An 11,821-nucleotide genomic window follows, 5' to 3' on the forward strand; every position below is an offset into this window, starting at 1 on the left:
TCCCTAGACGTCTCTGCTGAGTTTCTGCATATTTGCGTGCACCTGCAGGTACCGGCATCCACTACCATCGTCCCACACTTGCAGAAAATTGTTCAATTTGACATCAGGCACCTTCGTCAGACCTTTTGTGTGGTCTGCTGAGGATGAGATAGATGATGCACAAGACTAGATATGCCATATGAAACACCACCACTGGAGACATGCCACGAAGTCAGTTGATCCCATCCAAACACAGGCACACAAACACACATGCTGTTCAAGTCCCACGTCCACCCAGATCACCCATGTCCATACTGCAGGCGTACAGCAGGAGGTCACCAAAGCCACATGTGCCCCACTGACACTCACAAGTAGCCAGGAGGGACACTTCTCCTCACTCCATCCTTGGACATCACCCGTGCTGAATGAGCATGTAAAACGCACCCAGGGCGTCAAATGCCATGGGTGGACCCTACATCCTTCTGTGAACACCGTGGTCCTCTGTCTACCACGTGTCTATAGCTGGGCATCACACCATCTGCTCACTTGGCAGATGGACCCTGCAGCCACACAAACAGCTACCTCACTTCCAGATAAACAGAAGATCAGCAGCATCATTCACGCCCAGGTATAACCCTTTTTTAGGGAATTCGATCCACAAATTTGTAGCTTTCAAGGTTGGCTGAAGGATTAAGTATCGATCCCATTATAATTTAGTAGGAATCATGTCCCATTCTCCTTTAGCTTTCTCTGAAACCCTGCCCTACCATCAGGTCTTTACATAGGTGTATATCCAAGATCAAACCAGAAGTCACTGCAGCTAAGAGTCCCCAAGAAAAGGTCTGTAAGGAAAGAGAAGGAGGAGGCTGCAGGTCACTACACCAGGCATGCACACAGCCTGGTTATCCCAAATTAGTGATCTCTTCTTAGGGAGATGCCACAGTAAAGGGAAATATAAATTGGAAAACTCTTGAAACTCTTCCTCTCATTTGAGTAATTTTTGGGTCTTCTTCACAGGTCACATCCCACCATGCCATATGCCCACTCCACACACTGAGCAGACCCAGTGCAGGGTTTCCAGGGTTTTCAGACCTGGAAAATGACAGCCAACCTCTGGAGTCGTACCAATGATGAGCGGGAAGAGTGAAGAGCGAAGTCTACTCCATACCACACCACAGCCGTTGGCTTCACCATCAACCAAAGAGCCAGAGAGTTTTAGATGCGCATTGCCTTCCTGTGGCTGGGTATGAGCTGGCTTACAGCACCATGGGCAATCGAGGTCCAGAAGGTCTGAGACGCCAATGGCTCACACTGGCCACCTGGTCACTGGGCCACTGACTCTGCCCCACAGGTCCACGCTCGTGGCTGGTGGCCACATCCCATTACACGTGGCTGTGTCCCCCTCTAGTGGCGTGTCCCAGCCAGCACGCTCCTGGCCACTGTGGTGAGCTGGACACGCTCACCCTTGGCATGGTCACCACGAATTCTGGCCTTGGCAATTCTTCGGTGGTCTGATCATGTGGCAGCATGGTCAGACCTGTGATGAACAAAGACGACCGCCAAGAAAAAGTGCTGCTGCTGCCCTGTATCGAGCACCAGCCTCCATTGGCCATGGCAGGGCAAGGTTTTCCTGTAGGGAAAGGCTGGTCCATCTAGGCAAGCAGGATGTTCCCAGTCTCCCAAACCTCTCCAGCAGCTGGACTAGGAAGGGCTGAAGGATGTCTTGGCCAAGCAGGACAATGTTACAACCAATCACAGGTACCAGAGTTTGTAATGGCTCCCCTGCTTCATATGAAGGGGTTTTTTTGGTTTTTTTTTTTTTTGAGAGGGCTGGGAGGATTAAGTGGAATTCACTTCTGGCAGCTGCTGCCTGCAGATGAAAAGATAAGTTATGGCCATCCAGGCTGTGAAGCTAGCAAGATGCCTCCTCACCACAACTAGGATGTAGCACTCTGCATCGCTGTTAACTTGGACTTCATCAACGGTTCTGGTTTCATATCCCCCCATCCATAGCATCACCACAAGGCAGGATCGAAACTTGTTTCCTTGCTGCATTTATGCCTGAAGATTGTGTTTAGTACTGAAAGGCACAGCAGGTCAAGCTCCCTGTTAGCTGTGTGCGCGCCATGGGACGTAGCTGTTCTTGCTTCTCTAAACATTTAGTGTTTATTTTGCTGGCTGATTCTCTTAAGCAACCATAATTGTTTCACAGCTTCGTGTTTCCATATATCGTGGTAGAATAAGCAATGCAAACTGCCCTGGTTTGCTCAAAAGAGAAGAATTGTGGTGAATCAGCACAGCATTTCCTTTGGTGGGAGGACAGACCCACTCTTGCTTTTGAAACAGTGCTACAGCAGGTGACCATAAGAGATCTAAGAGATGATGGGATGCCCTGGGAATCCTCTGAGCATGCTGGGATTGGGCCAGATCCTTAAAAGTGCACCTCACCAAAGTGTGTTTAAATTTCTTTCTAAAGTGGGGACCCCAAACTAGGCGCTCTTTTACACTGAGCATCAGTCTGCTGAAAAGGATGCTGTGAGTGCTGCAGGCTCTGCTAGCATTCACTGTGAGGCTCTTGTCTTCATGTCCTGCACCTCTGGAGAGGAACTGCTTGGAAATCAGCACTCTAAATATTTCTCAATTTTCTTGAAAACTAGGAATTTCCCCAAGTGTCAGAAATCAGTAATCTGAAAAATGAAGAAATGACCAAAAAATGCACTTTGTGAAGGAAAAAAATAAAACTGAAAACTTTTGTGTATATTTCTACTTATTTCAGCAGGCCTGGGTCCATGCACACTGGCCACTGCGTACTGCTCATCTCAGCTTGGTAGAAAGCCAGAGAGATGGTTAAACGTCTTTCCTTTGGCTTTCCCTCAATGCCAGATGTGCCCCAAGGTATTTCCTGAATCATGCAACATTTTTGGGCTGTATGAAGTCTGTCAGGATAGAAGATGACCCATATATCAATGTCATCATTTACAGCTGGGAGTCCTTTGAGACCCTTGAGTCACCCATGACTGCACTTATGAATTCTGGCATCTGTGACAGCAGCTCTGTGGGCCTGGGTAGCCTGACTTGCTGCTGTAATTTCCCCTTCAGAGACACTCAGGGAAAAATGCCTCAAATCATCAAGCGGTTCACAAATTTCATTTTTAGGGCCTCCTCACATGGGCTGACAGGGATTAATTCATTTCACCCACTCACCCAAAAAAAAAGTCCATTCTTGAGAGCTTACATGGGCTTCTCTACAGCTTTGCCAAGCATGGCCACAGGCTCTGCAAGAATGACCCACTGGGGAAAGATGGGGTGAATGCCTGCTGGAGAAGCCAGCATTTCTCTATAGATTAAGAAGGGACCCTGGCTGATTATCTTGCTGTTGACACCCATTTTTTCAGGTGGTTACACTTAAGGAAGATGTGTTGAACCCTTTGTGGTGAACTGCCATGCGTGACCTCCCCACAGTGTGCTGGGTATCTTGCCTTTGTGGGATGGTGCATCCTGCAAATCACAGAAAAGGACCTATCTAAGGACCTCAACGCAGTCAAGCGGGCCAACAATGCCCTCCAGGATCTCAGGTGTTTCAGAAACCACTGTAGTGTGTTACACATGTCAGCACGGCATCCCCACCCATAACCTCAGCATCCCTGAGGCCTTCTTTCCCCCCATGGGTTCTACTATTTCTCCCTCCCCAGGGAAGGAATAGAGTTCCATAGGGGGAAGGAACCCACCAGGGTCCAAGTCAGAGGACACTGAAGAAACCTTTGGGAGGAGGAATGTGGTCAACCACTCAGCTTCAGTCTCCAGGTTGCTTAGTGCCTGGAGGGTCTTAACATAGGACACCTCCCTTGATGCTGAGCATCTGCTTAAGAAAAATATCTGTGTTAGGGAGTTCCTGTACCCGTAACATCCCTCGTCCCTGAGGCACTGCTTACCCAGACACACAGGCGTGATCGGAAGCCCTGCATCCTCCATCTCCACTTCTGGTTTCTGTGCTGTGCCTTCCTGCTCCTGGCATCTATTCCTCACCAGCTGTGACTCAAGAGCACCTCAGTTAGTGCACTCCTGGTAGGTAGCCCCAGAGCACTGTTCTGTGTCTTCCTCGCTAACGCCATCCTGGTAGGGCTCCTGCATCTCAGTATTCAGTGGTCCACTCTGTGGCTGGACACTCTTGTGATCCTGGTAGCCCACAGTGCTCTTCATGTGTCCAGGCCACAAAGACCAAGTGTTACCCCTTTTATGGGAGAGGACATTGTGTGTAGCAGCCCTAGAAACAGTGCTCTGCTCCTCCTCACCCCCCTACAGCCATCCCTTCACTGGCTTTTGCCCAGAAATTCCTCAGGAGTTACTCTGGAGGTGTAACTCCCCTCATCAGGGAGACAAGATGTTGCTCCACTATCCATCACCACCTGATTACTGGGGACAAGAAGCACAGATACATGGACAACACAATCTATCATTTTAATCTCCTCTCCACTTGCTATTTAGCCCTCTCCAAGGTGTCCTGGCCCCTTCCACCTGCCCATGGCTTGTTCCCCAAACTTGTGGCGTTTCCCATCTCTTTCCCCCAGCCATTTCATTCTTTCTCACTAACCTGAATGAGACGTGAACATGTGCCTTCCTGATCCCGTCTCCTCCCCAAATTTCCTGTGTCTGAGCCCCTCTGCATTTCACCCATTTCCCCAGCTCTGCGGTATTTACAACCTATCTCTTTGTTCTGCTCTGGAGAAATCCCAGTGCTGCCGACTCAGCTGGGCTTCCCAAGCTGCAGGCACCACGTTGTCCCCAGGAGTTTTCCCATGACCAGGGGACAGGCGATGGATGCAGCACTGCCAGTGCAGGACTGATTTCCCATCCCCTGACCCATGCAACATTTTCCCGACTTCAAGGTGAATTCACAGATCAAAATACATATATATATATATATATGCATATTCACAGGTCAAACATATGCATGTACCCACAGCCATCACTCGCCTCAACAGTCCGATTCTTTGTGATTTCTGTTAAGGAGTTTTCTGGAGCACGTCTGCTCCATGACACAGGAACCCCGTAAATTCAATACGTGAAATGATTCATATCTAACTGATTGACTGTCTCCCACGTATCTCTTGGATATGCACTTTTGAACCTCTGATCTGCAAATCCCTACTTATGCGGGGCCCACAGAAAGTAACTCATCAACCTGGAGTCTGTTATCAGTACAGTTAAGTTGCTTTAGAAGGGGCTGCATTGCCACAGGAGAATTTTTCAGACTCAGCAAACCGAAGCAGGTTGAAAACCACTGACCAGAGGTTTTGGGATTCTGGGGAACATCTAAGATGATTCAGAGGCTCTGCACTTCTACAGCTGAAATGTTAATAAGAAACTATTGACTTTAGCTGGGATGAACACTGCTATATTGACGTGAGAAGGAAGTACCGACCGAGAAAAAAAAAAAAAAAGAAGTCAATATTTGCCAGGTGGCATAATAAATCCTGATTTATGATCAATGCAGAACGAGGTGGTTGCGTTGCTATATACAGTCCATTGGGTAAACTGAGCGACTGCGTTTCCTTTATTTCAATTAGCTGCAAGTAATTTGCTGAGATATTCAGGGTAATGTGTAACCGAGATGTTCTGAGGGCCGTTCCCAGCCTACAGCTAAACAACCTGACACTTCTAAGTGATGTGGAACATTTTTAGCCTTTGCTAGAGGCAAACCCAAAAGTTAGACAGTGCAACCCTAATTCTTCCCCAGATTGCTGGGATGGTTTCTGCTGGGTCCCTGCCCCACAGCCACGCAGCCTGGGTGGGAGCTGGGGGTAAGGAGGCAGCCCAAACATCCCGGGGGAGGTTGGGTGAAAGGGGGGGAGTCCTGTGCTACAGCTCCCCCCCCAGCCTTCACAACCAACCTAGGCAAAAAGCAGCCCATGTCAGCATGGAAAATTCACCCCCTCATCTCTGACCACAAAGTGACTTTTAGCAGATGGGAGATCAGCGGTTGCCTTCCTCCATGTGCGTTAGGTGGCTTTTTTGTCCAGTCTTCTGTACACTTCTGTAGAGCCATAAAACTCTGCCTTTCTTCCCTGCCACAGACATTTCAAGCTTCACTGATTAGGCTTGCATTGTATGTAGCTAGCTATTAAAGCCAAGCATTTATGGTCCTTCCAGTTTTGCAGGATAATTTCAGAAGCAACAGCCCCAAAGAGTCCTTTGCTGTAGTTGAATAACCTGATTTGTACAAATATTTTAGCAAAAATCTGGACTATTCTGATTTCTACGTGGCCTCCCTCCCTTCCTAAGAATAATTGCGCCAAATCCTCCAAGACACAGGATAAACACAGTGGTTTCACTTTATTATAACAAAGTATAGATTTTTCATTGCTGCGTCACCAGGTCTCTCACTCGTCTTTGTCTCCGAAAGGTTTTGTTTTCATCATTTTACCACCATATTTACGTAGAAATGCGCTGGACAGCTGAGGGGATTTTACTGTCTCTTACATTTCCTGTTCTGTTGTTTAATTAGTCATTTCTGAAAAGAACATTACTTGAAATAAGAAGTTTCCCGCTACAAGAGAAAATTAATTCGAAGAGCCCCAGACAGCCCAACACTGCTGTGCGAGCTTCACTCCTGATGTGTTTCAGGAGAAACAAGGATTTGGATAGGTAATCAGATTCAATTATTGACTGCATTTTGGCAAAGCAGCAGACTCAAAGTTGGTCTGAGTGTGGGAATCTGTCCCTTGGTTATCTCCCAAAGCCCAGCCCTGCATCTTCCTCCCAACCAGGAGACAATCAGCCACCAGCATGAAGAAGTTGTAAAGCCACAGCCAACACTTTTCTCCATGTGCATTTGAGGGGTCCCGTTAAGCAAAGGACCAGCTCTCCAGAAGATGCTTGTAGCTCAGGTTCCTGTTTCCTCCACTTTGTGGATGCAGATTGTACGTTAAGCCAACAGAAGAGATGGTTCAGCATAAACATCAGGACCTGCTGGAGATGGGTGTGGAAGGGAAATGCTATCCTCATTCAAAACATTCCCCACTCAGGGAAGGGGAAGACAGGTTGATGTCCTCCAAACATAGCCATGCTCTGCTGTAAGGCTGATGTCTTGTCATTTGTCTGATAGCCAAAGAGAAAAAAACTCTGTTCCTTGCTGATATTCCCTATGGCGTTCAAAGGGATTTGCCAAGGCAGCCCCACAGCCTCTTTGCCAAAGAAAAGAGGGGGAATTTATGCATGGAGAAGGCAGCCACCTTGGGCAAGATGTGGCAGAGGACTTTGGTCCTGGAATTCTCCACTGGCACAGACAAGCTCACTTGTCTCTGTCTGCCCTCATCCCAGGAAGAAGCTCAGAGGCTCTTTCCAGGCTCTAGTGTGCAATTATTTCTTGCTGCCTGAGATTTAGAGGATTTTCTCCAGCAGCATTTTATTCACCATCAGGAGACACAATAACCCAATAGGCATCTGTCTTTTCCTTGATTTTATCCTGTTCCTTTCCACCTCTGGGTTTGTGTCCCCAAAAGACTATGCCAACAAAACAGGCCAGGGAATGATGGCACAGAGGGTTAAATGGTATGGATCTGCTAGGGACCATACAGCTAAGCCTAAAACAAAGCTGCCTCATCTATTCCATTCCTTGGGACAAGACCTCTCTTGAACTTTGCCTGGCCACTGCCACTGTGGCCAAAATCACACCAGCAAGAGCACTAACAGGTTAGCTGGTGCCAGGAGAGAGAACTGGAGCAAGACAGGTCCCCACAACCTCCTTTGAAAACGGTCACACATGGGAAGAGAGATGTGGACATCACTGAAGCTGAGTACCTCAGCATTGATAACACCACCCAATGCGGGAGTAGGTCTTATCTGCAATGCACTGAATGTGAAGACAATGTGACGACAACTCCACCACAAGTCAGAGGTGTTCATCCTTGCCCAGTCCTTTCCTGGCAATCACCAGCCTGGAAGACCCTTTGCAGTCCTGGTGACCACCATCTCTCCTCCCACCCTGCTCAGCTGAGCGTGGCTCCCCCCCAGCTCCCATGACGGGGGATGAAGTCTCGGTGCTCCTGAATGCCTGGAGGTATAATAAGCATGGAAGAAGAGTCAATCGGGGTGTTATGTGTCCGACCAGCTTGCAATCTTGTTTTCTCCCTGGGCAGGGTGAGTAGGGCAAAGGTTCCAGTAGCTGGCTGTCACTCTGACGCTGGCTCACTGCACATGCACCGCTGTTTACGACCACTTGTCCAGCACCTGGATCAAGATTTGTTTCTTGATCAGTGCTACAGTCTGGTTTGGATGGCACCTGGCTGCGTGGTGAAGGCAGTTGTGATATATTTTTAAACCCCGGAGCCTGGAATTGTGATACAATCTCCTCTGAAGATAGCACAAGCCAGGGGACAATTCATTCACAGCCCTGTGAAAAAGGATGTATTTCGCTGGTGGAGAACTTGACTCTTTCTGCAATGGTATAGCCTGAAAGCATTCACCATATTCAGGGATGCTCTTAAATTCCCACAGGGGCAGCACCCACAAATTCACCATAGACACTCACTTTTCCTAGAAAAACTTTCATGGTGTATTCAGAGGCAACATCCAAAAGCAAAGACCTTAAATCCCAAGCCACTCCGCTTTTTTTTCAATGCCATATTTGACAATAAACTCAGAGGAGTGAATTTTTCCAGCCTTGGAGATGGATTTCAGGTGATGGCATGGCAGATTTGTTAGGACTGAGCGCCTGCGCCTGCGGTTTCTGAAGACTCACACAAATAAACGCACACCCCCCAAGCGCGCATGCTGAAGTGCTCTGCAACCCACACGGAGCTAAAGGCTTCCTGTTGCAGCTGAAAAAGGACCGTCCTGATTTTCTAGTGACCATCGTGTTCTGTTTAGCTGACCAGGTGAGCACGGCTTACGGCAACCGCTCGCTTTCCGTTTATAATACACTGGACACAGTTCTTTTGTCAGAGCAAATTTTCATCTTTGCAAAGCTGCTTCTGTTTGTGAACTACACTGCTATACAGCACCTTCTCTGAGCAGTCATCAGCGCTGCTCTGAAATGTTTGGATAGTTTGAAATAAATTTCATCAGAAAAACCACAGGTTTCTATAAAGGAGTACAATTGTCCTGTGTTTTCTGGTATGGAGGCTCTCAGAACAGCTTCTCCTTTCTCCAGGACAGGATTAATACATGTACTGTTGCTAAGTGTCCCATATTTATGTTCCATTAAGTTCAAAACAGAATTTATTTCTATTCAGCATCAACCCCCACAGCCTCAGATTCACCCGTGAGTTTCGCCTCCCTCTGTCTTGCAGATCTTCTCCCCATCGCACGGCTGAGACCACCGTCCACAGTGCAGACTACCCCACTCTCAATCCTATTTGGTAAGTCCCAGAGGCATCAGAAAGTTGAAAAGAACCTGTAAAATATCTCCCACAACCTCTGGTTGTGTTGGTCAGATCCAGGAATTGAGCAAGAGCTCAAAAAGCTACCTCCCTGCACTTATTCTTCAGTGTAACTGTATTTACATCACTTATATCCAGAGTCTGGCTGCACCTTTGCACGGACCTTTGCAAGCTCTGTGCTTTCACATTGGTCTCAGAGTTGGAAATCCCCCTGCTGCTACCACCACTGGCACCTTTTCCTCGCCTGTGATATGGTGATGGTAATTTCTCTGCAGTCTTTGAATAGAGAAGCACCTGGGCAACCCTATGAAACACTCCTCAGGTGCATTTTATTCCCCTTCCCATCCGCTGAAATATTTACACATCAAAGGGAGCCTTCTTATCTAATGGGGTTTTGATGTTCATTAAAGCAACACACGGGCAGTAATAAAAAGCAGTGCCCTGCAGCGCTGGGGTCATCAGCAGGTACTGAGCTCTGAGCCACACTGGGGGTGACAAGGACACTTCGCCCCCGGCTGCTGTCCTGAGAGGGTGGCAAAGGAGGGGCTCCGCTATGCAGGATGCTCTGCACCAACGCACAAGGCCAGAAGACCTGGTACCTCCTTAAATGCTCTTCTGGATGTGGGCCTTCCTCCCTTCTAAATCGGCTGTGCTTTGAAGTCTTTACAGCAACCTGGCATCTGAATAAGGGGCCAGCTTGCAGGAAGCACCTCATCTGCAGGTAACGACTGATCAGTGTTTCACGGGCATCTTTGAAAAGGCCAAGGGACCCCCCCTCCCCTGGTGAGTGCCCATTTCCATATTCTGTCCATTCACACTCATCATCTTCTCCACCGCACGGGCTGTAAAATAAACACCCCCCCTGCCCTGCCACACTGTTATCATCTCCGCAGACAGCTCACGCAGCACTTCCCTCCGGGGTGACTCACTCCAGATGTGCCTGCATCTGCCTTCCCTCCGGCATGGGTCTCCCACCCCATGGGTGCCCTAGCTCCAGCGCATCCCATGGACATGATCCCACGCTGTGACTGCTGCAAACAGCCTGGCATTCATGCCTTCTGCATATACCTCCCTTCCTTCTGGGTAAGTCGGGATGTTCCCCTCTGCTCTACCTGCTAGGCTGGAGACAATGGCTTGAACCTGCTGCAGCAGCAGGTGGACATGCTCTACAACTCCTCGCCCAGGCCAGGAGAGGTGTCAAGGCAGGCAAGTTGCAGGCAGAAGGTGGGAAGTGAAAGGGAGGAGGGAGCAGACCCAGGGGGAAGCATCTCCAGGGGTGAAGAGCAGAGCGACCGAGCCATCTGCCTTCCCAAACACCTCCTTGACCCACCTAACCTGCCCTTCAGGCCCAGTGAAACAAGTCTGGAGCCAGGTGCTGGGAAGGGACATCTTGGGGCAGCGGAGCATCTCACATCACCCAGAGTACATGGGACCCACATGAAAGGCCCTGGGAAATCCAACTATGGCATCTCACAGAGGTCCTCGAGCTCATGTCAGGCACCCGCCGTACCATCCTGCCATCGCAGCTGCCACAACAAGAGCCACAGGGTGCCCTGAGCCTGCCAGAGCACCACCAGCCCTGGCACCAGGAGCATCTCAGCCAGGGATGCTCCTCAGGCTGCAGGTGTCCACACCAGCCAGGGTTCCCCAGGGACCCATGCAGAAATCTGGGGCCGTGCCCACCCCTTTGGCTTCTGTTGATCTCTCTGGTGTTTCTCCTTGTGGGGGAATAATACATCTGAGGCCCAAAAATATGATATTCCCATGGACCCACGTGGCTCTGGCCAGCCAGCCATGGCCCTCTAACCTCTCATTCCCCTTAGCCTTTCAATTAGCTCTTGCCTTCCTGACGACTTCACTCAACACCCAGAGCGATTAGAAGCCAGAGGAAGGCCACGGCTTTGTCTCGAACGATGAGCCAGATTAATCAGCTCCAGTTGCACTGAATTACCCAGTCAGGGCTCACAGCAACAACCTCCGATTCACCGGCAAAGCAGCCAGCGTCCCGCTTTCAACCGGGATAATCAGCAAGGACGTGAAAGCCAGATGAATGACTAGGTGAGGGTGGGCTGCTGCCTGTCAGGAGCTGGAATATAAGTCAAAGCACTTTGAAATTAAATCCTCGCTTTGACAGGGAACTAATGCAGAGATTTTAAAGTAGGTGTAATATACTTAGACAGGCATGTGTGCAGCCCAGTGCAAGTTGCCATGCTTTGAATAAGCGTGTCCCAGCTACACTGAGAGCAGGAAAATGGAGTTGAAAAGACAAAGGGAATTTTGAATAGCTCCAAACCAGCTCGGCAAGATTTTAGAGATGGTAGCAAGAGGTTTTAGTAATGGACCTAACTAATAACATTGTCAGGAGGAGATTTGGTGCACAGTTGTTGGCTGCCTGGAATCTTGGATTTCACACCAAGCAGCCATCTCGTTTCACTCCTGGGTTTAAATTAAGTCATTTGTGC

This window comes from Nyctibius grandis, chromosome 17, assembly GCF_013368605.1.
Source record: "Nyctibius grandis isolate bNycGra1 chromosome 17, bNycGra1.pri, whole genome shotgun sequence".
Classification (NCBI taxonomy): domain Eukaryota; kingdom Metazoa; phylum Chordata; class Aves; order Nyctibiiformes; family Nyctibiidae; genus Nyctibius; species Nyctibius grandis.